This window comes from Papio anubis, chromosome 10 (genome assembly GCF_008728515.1).
Source record: "Papio anubis isolate 15944 chromosome 10, Panubis1.0, whole genome shotgun sequence".
Lineage (NCBI taxonomy): Eukaryota > Metazoa > Chordata > Mammalia > Primates > Cercopithecidae > Papio > Papio anubis.
In genome coordinates this window covers 22,253,583-22,270,846 of record NC_044985.1, presented here as the reverse complement: position 1 = coordinate 22,270,846, position 17,264 = coordinate 22,253,583, and the positions used below count along the sequence as shown (strand labels likewise).

General features: G+C 37.5%; 1 long non-coding RNA gene across 1 annotated transcript in view; it reads left to right on the top strand.

Moving 5' to 3' along the window:
- LOC103876203 overlaps window positions 1–15,858 on the top strand; it is a 60,339-nt gene extending 44,481 nt beyond the window's left edge. Inside the window, exons 3-4 of the long non-coding RNA XR_635329.3 lie at window positions 6,595–6,644; window positions 15,837–15,858. This is a non-coding gene — a long non-coding RNA (uncharacterized LOC103876203). The remainder of the gene's footprint in view (window positions 1–6,594; window positions 6,645–15,836) is intronic.
- Window positions 15,859–17,264: the final 1,406 nt, after the last annotated feature.

The following is a 17,264-nucleotide window of genomic DNA, read 5'->3' as shown; positions in this document are numbered from 1 at the left end:
CTGCTTATGTTTTTAAACGACAGGTTTAATAACAATAAAACAGATAACTGTAAGTAACATACTAAGAGAATAATATAAAATTATTCTAACCTGATGTACTGAGAACTTTCTAAAATAAGTCTCTGTAATGATTAAATGGGATAATCTTAAATCAGCTTAGCTATTGGGTTTATCTGAGGCAAATATCTCCTTCTATAAAATGTATTAAATCTAAACCAGACATTTTGGTCTGTAATTTAATTTTTAGTGGTCCAGCATTCTTTTCTTTCTTCTCGATATAATACCATGATTTCCTTTCTTGAGTTACCTTTTGCCCAATGTTTGCAGTTTTGTTCACTGTCAAAGTCCCCTGTCCTCACCTGGCCAAGGGGTGAGTATAAGGACCAACCAAACATTCTTTTTCAAGATTTAACTTTTAAAAAGAGTGATATAAAGATAGGAAAAAGAGAGCTAATTCATCCCCACAGAGGTAACCTAATAAAACCACAGAGTAGTTCCTGCTACTTGACTCTTGCTACCTGCGTCCCTGGGTTCTTTGCTGAGCACACTTCGGCAGTTGTTACTTTGCTTATGTGAGCCACCTGTATCCTTCCTGTAAGTCCTTTTTTATTTTTCAAGTTTGCCAGTGCTAGCCTTTTTCGTTGCAACTGAAGATCTCTAATTGGTACACAAAATCTTGAACTCCTCCACAATCTTTGTGTTACCTTTGTTAAAGATTATACAGAATTTAACATTTTATATCAGTATACAGATATCAAACATTTACCCCTTTCCACTGATGTGTATGTGTGTGTGTATGCTTGTATGAATGAATGTGTGTTGGTATGTGAGACTCATCTGCAAATATCAAGCTTCTGTCCGCCTCTTTTTTTTTTTTTTTTTTTGAGACGGAGTTTCTCGTCAGCCAGGCTGGAGTGCAATGGCGCGATCGCAGCTCACTGCAACCTCTGCTTTCTGGGTTCAGGTGATTCTCGTGTCTCAGACTCCCAAGTAGTTGGGATTACAGGAGCGTACCACCACGTCTGGCTAATTTTCATATTTTTAGTAGAGACGGGATTTCACCATGTTAGCCAGGCTGGTCTCGAACTCCTGACTTAAGGCGATCCCCCTGCCCTGGCCTCCCAAAGTCAGGTGAGGTTCCAGACATCAAAGAACAGAAACAAGTTATTATCATTGTACATTGCCTAACTACTTGACCCACAAAGTCATAAGTATATAAAATAGTAGTCATTTTATGCTACCTAAGTTTGGAGTGATTTACTACATAACAATAGATAATTGATATTTAACTTGGGTTCAGTCTAAAGCTTGAGTACTCTTTACCCTGCAATATGCTGTCACAAATTATTGAACTTTCCTGTATATTATCAAATGAAGTCTGGAACCTTGTTTTGCAAAGACATGAAACAAACTTTTATTAAAAAGTAAAAGAAGCTTAATAGAGAGAAGAGACAATCCACAGATTGGGAGAAAATATTTGAAAATCACATATGGGATAATGAGCCAATATTCAAAATATATAAATAAACCAAACTACTCAATAACAAGAAAACAATTCTATTTAAAAATGGGCAAAGGACTTGAATAGACGCTTCTTAAAAGAAGACGTACAAATGGCCAAGAGATACATGAAAAAAATGCTCAGTATCTTTAATCATCAGAGAAATGCAAATTAAAACCACAATGAGATACCACCTCACAATTGTAGACTGACTATTATCAAAAACATAAAAGATAGCAAGTGTTGGTGAGCATGTGGAGAAAAGGGAACCCTTATATACTGTTGGTGGTATTATAAATTAGTAGACATTTTGAAAATAATATGAAGATTTCTTAAAAAACTAAAAATAGAATTACCATATGATGCAGCAATCTCACTACTGAGTATATATTCACAGGAATTAAAATCAGTATGCCAAAGAGACATCTGCACTTTCATGTTCATTGCAGCATTATTCACAATAGCCAAGATATGGAAACAACCTAACTTTCCATCAAGGGATGAATAGATTTTTACGATGTGGTATGTATACATAACAGAATACTGTTCATCTTTAAAAAATAAACTGAATTTCTGTCATTTTCAACAACATGGATGAACCTAGGGGATATTGTGTTAAGTGAAATGAGTCAGGCACAGAGAGACAAATACCATGTGATCTTATGTATATGTAAAATCTAAAAAAGGCAAATTCATAGAAGGAGAGAGCAGATTTGCACGTAATTCTGATGCTAAAATTAAAACAAAAAAATAGAAGTAGGGAGCAGAATGATGGTTACCAGGGGCTTGGATTGGGGGAGGTAAATGGACAAAAGGAGAGACATTTGTCAACAGGTACAAAGTTACAGCTAGGAGGAATAAGTTTTAGCTACTCTATTGCACAGCAAGGTAACTATAGTTAATGTATTAGATATTTCAAAATAACTAAAAGAGAAGATTTTAAATGTTCTCACCACAAAGAAATAATAAGCATTTGGGGTAACGGGTATGCTAATTACACTGATTTGATCATCTCACAATGTATATACATGTATTGAAACATCACATCCTTCCCCATAAATATATAGAATTATTATTTGCCAATTAGAAAAAAGTAGAAGAAGAACACTAAAATGATTCATATCCTTCCATAAAGAGATTAATAGTTGTTGGTTAATATTTTGTCTTGTTTACAGTCTTATTTTTAATAAAATAAATTATTCTATCTTTTCTTGTAAATACTAAGTGTATTTTTAGAAGGAATTCAAACACTGCAAAAAGTACAAACATGGAGATTTAAAAATCAGTTAAATCTCACCACATAGGAAGAAACTTGGTTAATATTAGATGAACTTTATCCAGGCATGTTTCTTTAAAAAATAGACCACTAGACAGGAAAGAAATGCTTTAAAATATGATTATATTATAGATGACTTTTTTTTGAAAAAGAGTCAGGGTCTCACTTTGTAGCCCAGACTGAGGTATAGTGGCACTATCATAGATTACTACCACCTTGAACTCCTGGGCTCAAGGAGCCCTCTAGGGTAGCTGGGACTACAGGTGAGTGTTATTATGCCGAGGCAATTTTTTTATATTTTGTAGAGATGGGGTTTAGCCATGTTGCCCAGGCTGGTCTTGAACTTCTGAAATCAAACAATCCAACTGCCTTGGCCTCCCAAAGTGCTAGGATTATGGGTTTGAGCTACCATGCCTGGCCTATTATAGTTTTTGGGTTTTTTGTTTGTTTGTTTGTTTGTTTGTTTGTTTGTTTTTTGAGTTGGAGTCTTGCTCAGTCACCTAGGCTGGAGTGCAGTGGCACGATCTCAGCTCACTGCAACCTCTGCCTCCCAGGTTCAAGCCATTCTCCTGCCTCAGCCTCCGGAGTACCTAGGACTATAGATGTGTGCCACCCTGCCTGGCTAATTTTTGTATTTTAAGTAGAGATGGGGTTTCGCTCTGCCAACCAGGCTGCTTGTCAAACTCCTGATTTAGGTGATCTGCCCACCTCAGTCTCCCAAAGTGCTGGGATTACAGGCGTGAGCCACTGCACCCGGCCTACAGATGTTTTTTAAAGTGAAAAAGAAGCCAATTTCTTTATGACCCGAACACACACACACATGCATACATACACACCACACAAATATTCTCAAACACCCTGATGGAAGTGTAAGCTTCAAACAAATATTTTCTTTCCTTTCAACGTAAAAGATTCCTCTAAGACTGTGGAAGAAATTTTGGAAAAACACAAATGTTAAGAGATTGGAGGGGCTGGGTGCGGTGACTCACACCTGTAATCCCAGCACTTTGGAAGGCCGAGGAGAGTGGATCACCTGAGGTCGGGAGTTAGAGACCAGCCTGACCAAAATGGAGAAACCCCTTATCTACTAAAAATACAAAACTAGCCAGGCATGGTGGCACATGCCTGTAATCCCAGCTACTCGGAGGCAGGAGAATCGCTTGAATCCAGGAGGCAGAGGTTGTCATGAGCTGTGATCCCAACACTGCACTCCAGCGTGGGCAACAAGAGCGAAACTCCACCTAAAAAAAGAAAACGATTGGAAAGTCTCAGTTTTAATAGTGATTCCCTGCTATAAATAAGGAGGACATTAGCAGTCACATCCATTCTGTCATCTCATTCTATCTACCTTCCAGGTTTTATTAAAACTTATTTTTAACATAATAGGACTATTACAATGTACCGTGATTTCCCCCCAGAACCATGAAGATCAGTACAACCAATCTCCAATTGTCAAGGAATCTGAGGCCAGTGTGATTACTTCCCCGGTGATAGTGATTGGCGTTTTTGGTCTTTTTTGTTTGAATTCTTTTTCTTAATGCTTGATAGTAGCACAACTAGCATAAGGAAAATCACCTAACTAGAATATGAATTGGCGTTGACTACTGTGTGTCAAATTTCTTTCAAATCCAGTGTGTTCTTTCAGTCTGCAGCATTTGCCTTCAACTCAGGGAAATTATTCTTGTTTCATATTTTCAAATAACTTTTTGTATTTGTTTGGTTCTTTACAACCCAGTATCTATGTTAGATCCTTTTTATCTAACTCTCTTATCTGTTAGTTTCCCCCTAATCTCTTAGATTGTTCCTCCTTCCTTCTTCTTTTCTTTTTTACATTCACTATTATTATCTTTAGCCATTTCCCTATAAGAACAATTCTATATTTATCAGAACCTTTTTAATTTTCTTTGCTTCTTTGAAATTATTCATTTTTCTCAATTTGGCCAAAGTCAGTATCTGTGTTTGCAACTCAGTTTGGATCCTGTGAGGAAACAGAATTTGCCCTGTTTGCTTAAAATTTAGACATATTAAGAAGTACTGTTGGGGTGGGAATGAGATTAAGAGAAAAAAATAAGCAATAGTGAGATTCCAGAGACTAACAACTGCTTGAAGCTGCTACAGGCACTACAGCGCTCCTGGAGTCAACTGACAATGAACACAGAGAAGAAGGTCCCCTCTCACACCAGCAGAGTGTGGAGTGTTCTATCTACTGTCAGAGATCTACAAAGCAGCAGGGAAAAATTGGAGGAAAAACATATTGGCCTCTCCCTCCTCCTACCTTCTGATCTCCTGCCCAACTGGAAGCCCAAGGACAAAGGAGCAAGGGTGATGAGTCCTCAGGGGTCAGCTTTCCATGGAACACAGAGAATGGCAGTGGTGGAAATGGTATTGAGGGGTTTGACAGTGAGAATGATTAGCGTATACTTGTCATTTTGTGTGATGTTGCTGAAGGAACATAAAGACTTTAACTCTTCAATAGGTCTCAAATATTTATTCCTCTCCACTGGCGAGTGTGTGTGCATACACACATGTGCATTTGCCAAGTTTCCACCAAAGTCTTCATGAAGCCTTGATCTTTCCTAATTTCAAGAGAAGGTGTATTATCTTTAAAGCAGGAAACAGGCGATATCTTAGGGAATCTCTTCAAACAATGAGTCTGGTTTATTTCCTGAGCTCCTAAACCGTATTTTATTTGAAAGAAGAGAGAAGAGCCAATGAATTTTATGGCCTGAGAACAATGTTATCCATCCTTAATTGTTTTTTTCTCAGACAGACAAACTTCTTTTTGATCTCAAACCGTTGTTTGATCAACTCATTTTTCAGTTCATTCTTAAAATCCTTTGAATTTGTATTCTTATTAAATTCATCTATAGCTTAAAGCAACTGTGAGGTATTTCCATGCCATTTTTAAGCTATAATTTCTTCCAAGTTTGGTCCTTTTACTTTGCATTAAATATTTGTTTGTTTTTGCCATGAGATTTATTTTCATCTTGATCATGCCCAGGTAATTCTCCATTGATACAGTACAGGTACATTCTTCCTACCATATGAGAATAATTTGTTTTCCTCTTAGCCACAGGTAGTGGGCTGACTTTTCTACAGTCTCCACTTTTCTACAGCCGGAGAGAATTGCACGGGCAAGAGACCCGCCCAGCTTGAGAGAATGTGTACAATCTTCATCTTCCTTACAGTGCCTGGTCTTTGTCCTCTTTTGTGAAGGTTTCTCAAAGCCCAGCACCACCTTTCTATGTTCCAGTCCCATAGAGACAGATTTCCAGCTTTGTGCTTGATAATCATTGCTAAAAAAATATTGGAGCAAAGCATAGGTCAAGCATCAAGGAATTAAGTAAATTGACTTGTCTATGTGAAGCCAGAAGACGTTAGATCTAGAAAGCCTATGGTTTTCTGAGAAGATACAAGTCTTACTTGGCTCTCTTTGGATCTATTATCTGTAACTAGTCTACATAATTTCACTGTTGGCTATATAATTAGAAAGAGAGGATGGCAAACAACAAGTTGGGAAAACCTATGAGCATTATCCTGAAAATAAAAACCTAAACAAAAAAGTTAGGCACAGATTGTTCTGAACAGTACAACAAGAAGTGAGTCAGTGAAAGGAGCTAAGAAATAGCTGACTTAATTCCATTGACATTTCCATAAACTCCAGAGGGAGATCTATAAAAAACATTAATCTATACAGTTTTTTGTCATTGTAATTTGATTTTTAAAAAATTTTGTTCTCTTTATTTAAAAGTCTCTAAAAATATTAGAGGGCTTTTGTGTAAAATGGATATACCTATGTTTTCTTTTTTCTTTCTAGCATTTCTCTTGAGGACAATCCCTGGAATTTTGCTGAAACTATGAGGAAAGGTACAATTTGCTGGTGTGGGGAGGGCGGGGTACAGGTGTATTGTCTGTAAAGATGATGGAAGCCTAGAGCTGCTGGTGGTCATCTTTGCCACATGTGGGAAGAATCTGCCCAGAGAAAAACAGAGATAGAATGGGAAAGTCAAATCTTTAAGACGTAATTTGAGCACTGTGATCTAGCCGTGCCTGAAGTTCATTGGTGGAACTTCCCAGCTAGAAAGCCAGACAAGCCTGTTTCTTCCAAGTAGTTTGGGTAGGCTTTTTATTACTAAAAGAGGTTTCGTATTAATATATTTTGTTTCCAAAGAACTAATGACTGGACTTTAGAAATAGCTAGGCCTGCACTCTTTTCCCTGCTAAGAAAGGGAGTACTTAGCAGCTGTGTTGAAGAAAACACAATAAAACAAAGATTAAGAATGAAACAGCTGAATGATTTAAGTCACCAAGTGGCTCCTCCTTGAAGCAGGGCAATCTGTGATTATGATGTTTGTCATCCCAGGTGATTTGGCTGATTTGCCTAGCCGGGTGAGTATCCTTTCCCTCCCTTTCTTGTGTTTCCTCAACAAAGTTCCTCATCAGGTAGTGTACACATCAGGGGATTTCCTGATGGGAGGTCAGGATGGGGGAACCCTTAGAAATTGAGGATGGGGCGTTACTACTACTGCTTTCGCTTGTGTGTGACTTTGATCTTCCCGAACCACGGACTGTGTCCTCTCTTGCTTGTTCATGACAGTATTCCCAGTGCCCCGGACAGTGTTAGCCCACTATGGAACTTAATAAATGTTTGTAGCAGAAACTATTTACTTCTATGTCAAAATCAGTTCTGCTGGAAGCATTGTTCTCAGAGGAATGGCACAAAAAGAGAGCACTCAGAAAGGCAAGGAACCAAGTATCAGCTTAATGCCTAGCTTATAGCTAAGAGGTACTATTAGGTTCTTGACATATTCTCACAATTACTAAAAAAAAAAAAATTGTATGCAAGGAAAAAACAAATGTTGCAATGTAGTATACATTTGTTTTGCATCAAAATTTTAAAACTGTGCTAATTTTGTGACAAATGATCTATTTTATAGCCACAAATTTTAGTTCTTAAGCTATCACTCTGTGATTATCAGTATTTTGCCTTTTTAAATTTCACAATAAAATTCTAAATAACAATGTATCATGAAAATGTAAACTTTGAAAGTCAGAAGAGAAACATTACTTCATTCTTTTTTTTTTTTTTTTAATGGAAAGTTGTAAAGCATCTTTGAAACACCATGATAAAGATCCCATTGCAGTTGAAGATTTGCTTATCTGATTGCTTGACCTAATGAAATCTATGGAACAGGCTGACCAGCTGTTTAAAATTAGATAGTAGGTTGGGAAAATGTGACATCATCATCTGAGACAGCCTTATACAAAGTTATACAGCAGGTGAATTTGGCATTCAGAAATGCTGCCTTTTCTTTTTAACCTGATGCTAGCCAGTTTTCAGTACTGTCCTCTTTCTATGCTGACCCTGTCTGAGAAAATAATCAAACATACCAATCTGGCCATTTATTTTTTCTTTAAAGTGTTCTAATGACCTTTGACTCCTTACAGGATGAAATCCAACCTCTTTAGCATGATAAATTTTGTTTGTTTTTTTTTTTTTTTTTTTGATCGGGAACTTTATCTCAGGGATTTGCCAACAGATTTTTTTGAGTTCGCCGATTTGTTTTTGTTTTTGTTTTTGTTTTTGCCCCACACTATTGGAGGTCAAGGGGGTCTTCTAAATAGCACACATTTTGTCATCCAAGTTCTGAATCCATTAAAAATAAGACAAAAGTGTAAGGCATATGGGAACCCAAATGTGATATTTGTTACCGACAGAGCTGATAGTTGAAAAATTGCCTACTGGTGGACAAGTGGACTTTCTAATACCAGTACCCAGAATTAGATGGTTATAAAACCACGTCATAGGCAGTTCTGGAAGATAGCAAAAGCCCCCTGACAGTGGGTGCCAATGTGCCCAGATAGTACCATATGGAAGCAGCACAGCATAAGGTTCTTCCCTATAGACAAGTGGCTCCCAAGCAGAAGGAGAGAGGAAGTGGCTTCTCTCCTTACACCCAATCTCTCCTTTCAAATTTTCCCATCATATTAAGATACTTTTCTCAGAGGAGGACTAGTGAGCTGGGGGTAGGGTGGGGAGAGGAAGTCCAGGGCTGTGATGCAAGTGGAAGACCCGCCATATGGAAAGGAACATAGGACTAGAGAAGAAGCATCCCTCCAGTAAGATGGACTGAAGCTCCAGCTTCACTACTGTTATTGCCAAAGCACTGAGTTCTTTTAGTGAGGATCTCTTTTTAGACTCTTTATTGCTTGTATGTCTGAAAACATTTATTTCTCTCTCACTTTGGAAAGATTATCTAGTCTGGTGGTTTTCAGAAAAGAGGATGACAAGTTTCCTAGATCTTCCTCTGAGGCTATTGACAGGGAAAAGGGAGGGGAAACTGTTAAGCTGGTGGGATATGGATTCTAAGTTCCAGCCATAGCCATACCCTCTTTATTTCTCATATATATTTACATATTGAGTTTCTACATAATATTGTTTGGAAGAAAGGATCTTATTAATAGATAAAATCTGAAAGATGTTATTATAATCGAATCCATCTTATAATAATAATAACAAACACTTAATTAGCACTTATTATGTTTCAGAAACAACCTTAAGTTATGGTGTGTGTGTATGTATTTGTGTGTATAAACACACATGGTAATTTAATTCTAAGACAATCTTATGAAATAGTTATAATAATATCACCCTTTTATTGATGAGGACACTGAGGCACAAATATTTTATCTTTTCTGAAGTTATGCAGCTGGTAAGAGGCACAACTAGAACTTGGTCCCAGTTTTCTGAATTGGGAGTGTATATTATAAACAATGGCACTATTGTGAATTCTAGAAAGTTAGAATGAATCCCACAGCTAGATAGTGGAATGAGGAGAAAAACAAGAATCTAGATTTCCTCACTTTCCTACTAGACTTTTGTGACTACGTCATAGCATTTTCAAGGTGACCACCTACTCTGTGCTCATATAATGTTGAATCTGACCAACTTTGTGTTCACTGTTGCTGATGTCCATAGTTTAGTGGAGATGACTCCAGACTTGGATATTTAACATCCTACTTGATTTCACCTGTTGGATGACTCACGAGCATCACAAACTTTAGAAGTCCCAGAGAGAACTTATGATTCCACACCCCATGAATCTACTTGCCCTACTGATCTTCTTTCAGTAAATTTTGTCAGTTGCTCAAGCCAGGAACTTGTTCATCTTTTTTTATTTTTTTTTAAGATGGAGTTTCATTCTTGTCGCCTAAGCTGGAATGCAATGGTGTAATCTCAGCTCACTGCAACCTCCACCTCTTGGGTTTAAGCAATTCTCCTGCCTCAGCCTACCAAGTACCTGGGACTAGAGATGTGCACCACCACACCCGGCTCATTTTGTATTTTTAGTAGAGACGGGGTTTCACCATATTGGCCAGGCTGGTCTCGAACTACTGACCTCAGGTGATCTGCCTGCCTCAGCCTCCCAAAGTGCTGGGATTACAAGGTTGAGCCACCATGCCTGGCCTTGCTCATCATTTTTAATTTCTTCCTCTCTTTGCCTCTCATTTCCAACCCACCAGCAAGTCTTTTTGATATACACATGGTAATACAAAATACAGCTGGAATCTATATAATTCTCTCCAACACTGCACCATCCTTAGAAAAACAACACAGTAGCTATTACCACCATATTTTTTTCTTTGTTCTCCCCAAACAGAATGAAATCTCTCTATACACCATCTGTCTTTTCCAAGGTTTACACTCAATATACTCAAAAACAATACTCCATCCAATCCTTTTTACTGTTTTGCAATCCCATATTGTGAGAAATAAATTAAAAGTCACAAACACCTCAAAATTTACCCTGAAGAATCACATTTCACAAAATTGTCTTTCGAAAAGGATAAGACATTATAAATACACACACACCACAACTCTCTTATCCCAATTTATTTTATGCTTGATCTAATTTCTAATTCATATGGTTGCAAAGTTGTTAGTGTAAGCTATTCAGGAATATTTTATGGAAATTTGCCACAAAAACCTTTTGCTATCTGTTTCAGTATTTAATTTTTCAAGATTTGATATCAAAATATATACTTGGGAAAGTTTAATTTCAAACAAAGTCCTTAAGCTGTATTGAACTTGTTTAGTTTAGTCATATTTTAATCTTCCTGTTATTATATTGGCATGTTACAATTAATGGCCTATTTGAAATTCCATTAAATCTTCTATTATCAGCAGTTCATAACTGCAGCATAAAAATTTTTCTCTAGGCTGAAACTTGTTATACAAAGGTCTCAGCCTAGAACCAATTAAAAAAATTAGTCATTAAGTAGTTTGTCTTTGAATGCAGACTTGTCATTTTCATTAATTTTTGGACTAAGCTGTTTAGCCAGGTCTATACTGCTCCATGCTAATGTTCTAAAAATTGTTTTTGAAATGTTCATGGAAAAAGTTATGGGAAATACAAGGAAAAATAATATCTCATTTTAGACCGGGGAATGATTTGGCTCTTTATGTCCGGTATTCCCCAGTCCTGCATCTCTCTGGCCCACCCTTACCACCATGTAAGTCTCAATTCCTCTTCCAAGGTTAGGAAGGATCCATTGCCTGTCTATGGAAAGTGAAGATTGAAATTTTAATCAGATTTTCAATGACTCTACCTGTTTTTAGTCCTGCATTCACCTCTCATTTTTAGGGGTACCGGGTACCACCTGTTTCTTTGCCTCCTTGGGGTTTTGCAATGAACGTCAGTTCTTCTTGGTTCAGTGAATGGAATGATAAAGAGTACCGCTACTCAAGTTTACATTTTGGCTATATCATTCACTAGTCTTTTAATCTTAAATCAAATACTTAACTTCTGGCCGACCCAGTGGCTCATGCCTGTAATCCCAACACTTTGGGAGGCTGAGGTGGGTTAATCTCGAGGCTAGGAGTTTGAGACCAGCCTGGTCAACATGATGAAACCCCATCTCTACTGAAAATACAAAACTTAGCCTGGCATGGTGGCATATCCCTGTAATCCCAGCTACTTGGGAGTCTGAGGCTGGAGAATCACTTGAACCCAGGAGGCTGAGGTTGCAGAGATTTGAGCAGTTCCTGGTGGCCACGATCACGCCACTGAACTCCAGCCTGGGCAACAGAGTGAGACTCTGTCTCAAACAAAACAAAACAAAACAAAAAAAACTGTTTTTCAGCCTCAGTCTCTTTATCTATAACATAGGGATAACAAACTGTCATAGGGTTTTTGCGAGGATTAAGTGAGCTAAAGAGGGTGATGTTTAACATAACAGAGGAATGGATCAGGCAGAACATGAAAGGCCAGTTAAGGACTTGGCTTTTACTGTAAGTGAAGTGGAGAACCATTGCAAGGTTTTGAGTGGAAGGGTGACATGATCAGATTTTTAAAAAAGAAAACAATCGAGGTTTAGGATGTTCTGACAGATTATATGTTAAAGAAAGGTAAGTGTCAACGTGATTCCAAGAGTGTTGACCTTCAGCAAGGATAGAGTTTCCATCAACTGAGACAGGCAAGGCTGTGGGTAGAGTGGGTTTGGAATGGTTGGGAGTAGGAATTGTGTTTTGGTTCTCTGTTGGACATTAAAATAAGGCAGTGGAGAGAGAGTTATGGGCGGGAATGTGACAGTTGAGAGTCTTTGCACTGAAATTGTGTTTAAAGCCCTGAGAAAAAATGAGATCACAGGGGAGTGAGTATAGACAAAAAGGGCTGTGCCATGGGGCAAACTAACACCAAGAGCTCTGGATTAAAAAGAGGATTGAGACTGAGAAGGAGTGCTCGGTGAGGTGCGAGGAGACCAAGAAAGTTGTACTGGATGGCAAGGGAATGAAGTGTATTGGAGAGAAGTGAGGGATGAGTTGTGTTTCATGTGGCTGATAAGTCAAGTATAATTAGGTCTGCTGGATTTAGTATAGTGAAAGTCATTGAAGAGCCTAACAAACGATTTTCATGGAGGATTTGGGGAGAAAGTAAATGAAGTGGTTTTACAAAGTAACTGAAGAGGAGGAATTGGAGACAGCAAGGCAGATAACTCTAAAGGATTTTTCTGAAAAGGGAGTAAAAAAAATAGAGTAGTAGCTTGCAGGGGTCAGGGATCAAGAAATAACAGCTTATTTGTATACTATAGGAATCAACTCCCATGAACAGAATTCTAGAATACTATACAGTCCACTTCTAGATGCAGAACTTTTACTTATACAGCATATCCTCAAATAACATTGTTTTGTGCAAAGTCATTTTATTATGCCATCAATGAAAAAAAATTAATTCTGGGACAGAGTCACTGTCTGTGTGGAGTTTGCATGTTCTTCTTATGTCTGCATGGATTTTTTTTTCTCAAGTACTTCTATTTCCTCCTATATCCCAAAACTGTGCATGTTAGGTTAACACGTATGTCTAAATGATGCCAGTCTGAGAGAGTGTATGTTTATGTGTGTGTCTGTGTGTATGTGCATGTGTGTGCCCCACAGTGGAATGGTGTCCTGTCTAAAGCTGGTTCACTCCTGGTGCCCTGAGCTGCCAGGAAAGGCTCCAGCTACCTGAGATGCTGAACTGGAATAATCAGGTTGGAAAATGAAGAATGAATAGAAATGATGGTAAAATAAAAATTTGTAAAGTATGCAATAATCATACAAATACAGGACAATAAACAATTTGACATGAAAGCACTCAGTGAGCTTACCATATTTATGGTTTTTTGGACTGTGTGGTGGTTGGAGGTGCTCATTACAACTCCCACTTTGCAAATATTTATTTCTCAATTGAACCCACCACCACTACTACTGCTGTGATTCACTGATTCACTACAAATTAGATAAGTAATTATCTTTTTTTTTTTTTTTTTTTTTTTTTTTTTTTGAGACGGAGTCTCGCTCTGTCGCCCAGGCTAGAGTGCAGTGGCCGGATCTCAGCTCACTGCAAGCTCCGCCTCCTGGGTTCACGCCATTCTCCGGCCTCAGCCTCCCGAGTAGCTGGGACTACAGGCGCCCGCCACCTCGCCCGGCTACTTTTTTGTATTTCTTAGTAGAGACGGGGTTTCACCGTGTTAGCCAGGATGGTCTCGATCTCCTGACCTCGTGATCCACCCGTCTCGGCCTCCCAAAGTGCTGGGATTACAGGCTTGAGCCACCGCGCCCGGCCTAGATAAGTAATTATCTTATTTTTATTAATCTTTCTGAAATGTACATGTAGACAACATTTATTTCAATGTTTACTATTAGAAGTGGGTCTTTATTAAGAAGTTTGGTGATGTTTTTGTGACCAGAAATATGCCACAGGATCTTAACTCTTATTTATATCAATTAGCCTGTCGTAAAATCGGTTTTGTTGAACGTCGCTTTGTTTAAACTTAGTCTCCAAGAATCCATTGACGATATTAAGTGAGGACGTATTGTAATAGTTAATAAATGGAATAAATTTGAGAAAAGAACATTTGTAAGCCTAAAGCACAATGGTTAATTGCATGTATCAAGTTATGTAGTCAAAATGCTCTATCTTCAAATTCCAACTGTGATATATATTGGCTCTTTGATAGGAATAATTAAGCCTCCTTTGAAGAGTTTGATGAAGGTGGCTTCAGTCAACCAACATTCATCATATGCCTAATGTATGTCAGGCACTGTTTTAGGTGCTGTGGATAGAGCACTGGACAAAAGAGATAGTAAATGCTAATCATTTGTCACAATGCCTTATCATAGAAAATACTCAATAAATATAGGTTGTTCTCATAATTTTTTTTCTCTACGTTATCCTCATCAATATTAATTACAGAATATCTGGAGGGGACCAAGGTCATGAAATATTTAAAATTTTATAGTAAAATCACTGATCATTAGAGAAATGCAAATCAAAACCTCAATGAGATAGTATCTCACACCAGTCAGAATGGCTATTACTAAAAAGTCAAAAAATAACAGCTCCTGGAGAGGTTGTGGAGAAAAGGAATGCTTATATACTATTGGTGGGAGTGTAAATTAGTTCAACCATTGTGGAAGACGGTGTGGCAATTCCTCAAAGACCTAAACACAGAAATACCATTCAACCCAGCAACCCCATTACTATGTATATAGTCAAAGGAATATAAATCATTCTGTTATAAAGACACATGCACACATATGTTCATTGCAACACTATTCACAATAGCAAAGATACGAAACCAACCAAATGCCCATCAATGACAGACTGCATAAGAAAATATGGTACATACCACGGAATACTTTGTAGCCGTAAAAAAGAAAAAAGATCATGTCATTTTCAGGGACATGGATGGAACTGGAGGCTATTATCCTTAGCAAACTAATGCAGAAACAGAAAACCAAATATTGCATGTTCTCAATTATAAGTGGGAGCTAAAAGATGAGAGCACATGGACACATGGTGGGGAACAACACATACTGGGGTCTATTGCAGGGTGGAGGGTAGGAGGAGGTAGAGAATTAGGGAAAATAACTAATGAGTATTAGGCTTAATACCTGGATGATGAAATAATCTGTACAACAAACCCCTATGACACAAGTTTACCTAGGTAACAAACCTGTACATGTACCCCGAACTTAAAATAAATTAAAAATAATAAAATACAATTATTTGACTATTAAAAAATCTGGAGTATAATGCCTAAAAGAAATATGAAAATATTAAAGAGAAAAGGAAGCAGAATTATCAGTTTCTCAAATATCAGAATCCGGAACAAAGAGTAGAAAGAGAGATATTACGGCTAGATATGAAAATAAAATATCTCACAAATTGAATGGGCTGTCTAATTGTGACAAGTAATTAATTCTCAGAGGTAATATTCACACAGCACCATCAGGAATGTTGTATTGGGTATTTCTATTTGAGAGTGATATTTTAGACTTGGGTGTTTCTAAGATCATTTGTGGGTCTAAAATGTAATGATTTAATAAATTTCTTTAGATATAAATTATTCATCCTGGTTGGAATTTTGATTGATTTGTTCTTAGGTGGTTCACTTACCCTCTTTAGGTCTCAGTTTGGACCTCATCTGTAAAAAGACTTCTGCTGGGTTTTTAGCTCTAAATTACTTTAGTTAATTAATGAAAGCAACCTGAAAAACTATTTTTTCCATTGCCAGGCATGTTGGTGCTTGCCTGTGGTCCCAGCTACTCAGGAGGCTGAGGCAGGATCACTTGAGCCCAGGAAGTCGAGTCTACAGTGAGCCATGATGGCACTACTACACTCCATCCGGGGTGACAGAGTGAGACCTTGTCTCAAAAATAAAAATAAAAATAAAAATAAAAAAAAATTAACAAAAACCTGTCTTCCCATTTGTTTTTAGTTTTTATTTGGAGCCAGGAATGTGGAGAATCGTGGGCTACATGCAGTATATAGTATTACTTTTCATCTCCGTTTGACTTTAAAGATTAAAAATTACATGAATTATATTTGAAAGAAACTCTGAGCTTTGCAGATAAGCAGAAAAGCCTCAGCAAATAAAAACTATATTGCAAAGAGAATACTGTGCAGTGTAGGTGAAAATCAAACATTTACTCTTTGTTCTGAAATCTAAGTTACTGGAAGCGAACAAAACTGCAAACAATTATTGCTGTGAGAAACAACTCCTGCTGGGCAGTCTTAGGATGTCAACTCTAATTCTGCACTGAGGGCTAGTTCCATGGTGCCTGGGATAATTATTGAGAAGACAACTCTTTCCAGCATTTACTATTTTTAAGTATTTCTTTTTTCTTTCAGTGCTCTCTCTTTATTTCTCTACTCTTATTTTCCTGTGCCATTTCATTTTGATCTTTCTAAATTCACAGTTATTTGAACATATATGCTCAGAATAACTGACAAAGGATAGCGGCAAAAGAATATAAAGAAGTGTAAGACTTGGTCCCTGATCTTAAAGGATCTGTAGATTATTCAATGAAGGAAGAATGGAAGGAAAATAGAATAAACCGAGCTCTTGCAGTGACGTTGGCACTATATTAAGTATGAGAAGACTTAGGTAGTTTTACAGAGGTCATACATAATACTTGGTGGGCATTACTCATTGAATCCTCTCACCAACTCTGTAAAATACTTATCATATCCACATGTTGATTCTAGGTTAAGAAATTTGTCCATGGGTGCCTGAACCAAAAGTCATATTTCTTTTTACCACAATGTGCTGCCTTAGAGGAACAATTGAATACAATGGGATCAAGTGCATTGTGGGGTGGAGTAGGCTGTATTTATAACATGCATATGAGAGAGAGGTAAGATATCACAGGTGGTTGGAAAGATGGGTGTGAACTTCTTGAAGAAGTGGAGACTTGAGTCATTTTTTCATTCATTCTTTAATTAAATATTTATTAAGCATTGTATACCAAGCACAGTGTGTAGACCTGGCTTAGCTGCTGGTGATACAAATTTTAGAAAGAATCGATGCCTACAGAAACAAAAACTTCTTGAAATATGTATACAGTAGGTGATGACCATGTTTGATAATGTCTTTATTTTCCCAAGTTTTCTTGAAAAACATTAACTTGAATTTGTTGATTTAAGAGGAGCCTCTAAGATC